Here is a 1,851-nt window from a genome sequence, read left to right on the forward strand (position 1 = left end):
TTTTTAGCAGCAGTGTTCCTCAAGCAGTTAAAGTATTTCTAGTAACAAACATTAACATATCAAATATGAAACTAAAGTTATTAGTTTATTTTAGAAAAACTAAAAAAGATTCCTTCAATCCCAAATCCACAATCCTAAGAGATTAACAACAAATTCAAATATGTTTTGTTTTTTCTGAACAGTTACAAGAAGAAACATTTTTAAATCATTGAGCATCGTGTTCAGTTTATATTCAAGTGTTCCTCTTGGAGAAAGATCAAAAGCTCAAGCTTAATAGAAATCACAAGAATTTTTACTTTCCGTTTCCCCTCGTTGCTCTGGGGCGGGGGGCAAAACAACAAGTTACATTCATGTTTTTATCCCGCACAGCTTTGTAGAAAATAATCTTAATTCTGTCAGAATAACCGCGGTGTAAAGGTTTATAAATTACATTGTAATGAGTAACTTTCTTCCGGCTTATGTTTATTCAGATAATCAGGAACAGCCGACACCTGAAGGGTCAAACTGAAACGCTAAATGAACAGAAGCACGAGGAGAGACACACCGGGATCGAACAGGTGCCAGCTCGTTGGTTCTGGCATCCAGGCGGGTCAGGACAGCTTCTTGATGGACTCCACCTGCTCGTTCAGGTAATGGTTCGCACAGACGAGGGTCCACATGGTCAGAGACCAGTTGTGCAGACCCAGCAGGGTCTGGTTGACCTTCTCCAGCTGCAAGGTGCACTGCATGGCCTCCGGCCCACTTCCACTCATCACGCTCTGGTTTCCTGACATCCTGAAAGAAGATGCGTCCTCCCATGTTGTTCTGGAAGCCCAGCAGCTTCTCAGCGTGCTCCCTCTCCTCATCTCTGTTCTCCATGAAGAAAAGAACAGAACCTGGAGGGACCACATCATCTCGGGAGAAGTAGGCGGCCATGGAGGCGTGGATGTACAAGGCAAACAGCTCCATGTTAATGGCGGCCTCAGTGTCTCTGTGGAAGTTCTGACGCACTTGAGAATCCATTTCAGCTGGCGTCTCTTCTGGTTCATTTTATTTTGTTAAAGGTACAACAATTCAGCTTATTGTCAACTGCTTCTTTCTAGATTCAAGAAAAGGTCTTGTGTCTCTGGAAAGCTGTCTGGTCGTCTGAAAGAGCAGGACGAAGGAGGAAGTTCTGTTCAAACGCTGCTGAAGCAAGAACTCCTGGAGGCTTCGCTCCCTGGGATCGTAAGGAGTCACTTTAATGAAGACGGATCGTGGCCACAGCTGTAAAACCGGTCATCTCTGAGGAGTTTAAAGTTTGAGGCAGCAAACAAAGAAAGCACATCTGTGTCGAACTTGTCTGACGTCGTCCCCTGAAGATGATGATGATGCCAAGAAGCCATGAAGCATCATATTCTAGAACATGAGGTGTCCTAGTAAACTAGCTGCCTTTAAATCAGGTCTAAAATCCAGTGCTGATTTTATAAACTTTTACCCGAGACCATGACGAGGTGCCTGCAGGAGAGCTGCTGCAGTAATGGATGATGGGCAGGTTTCCAGGCAAACAGACTTCTTCTTTGTTCCTGTTGCTGACTGGTCTACGCTGCATCGTGTGCAGGAAACTCACACCACTCGTTTACAGATGTCACGAGGTCCTCAGAACGTCGTCAGCTCCAACAGCCCCCGCCCGTTCACAGAGATCTGGAACAATGCAACTTTCTCTCAGCGCATGCGTTTTGTTCTTGCAGTGGAGTTCAGCGGGAACGTCTCATTGAGCAACAAGGACTCGTCTCTGCAGAGACGACCGCTCGCTTCCCAACGGCTGCTGCGCAGACTTCACTAAACATTTGTACTTTTTAATTTAGAAGATTTATCATCATTTCATTTTCA

At 45.1% G+C, this 1,851-nt stretch overlaps 1 pseudogene; it reads right to left on the bottom strand.

The window, feature by feature from the left end:
• Window positions 1-590: 590 nt before the first annotated feature.
• Window positions 591-1,002, bottom strand: LOC119408744 (annotated as a pseudogene).
• Window positions 1,003-1,851: the final 849 nt, after the last annotated feature.

Source organism: Nematolebias whitei, chromosome 4 (assembly GCF_014905685.2).
Source record: "Nematolebias whitei isolate Nwh7 chromosome 4, NemWhi1, whole genome shotgun sequence".
In the NCBI taxonomy this organism is placed as follows: domain Eukaryota; kingdom Metazoa; phylum Chordata; class Actinopteri; order Cyprinodontiformes; family Rivulidae; genus Nematolebias; species Nematolebias whitei.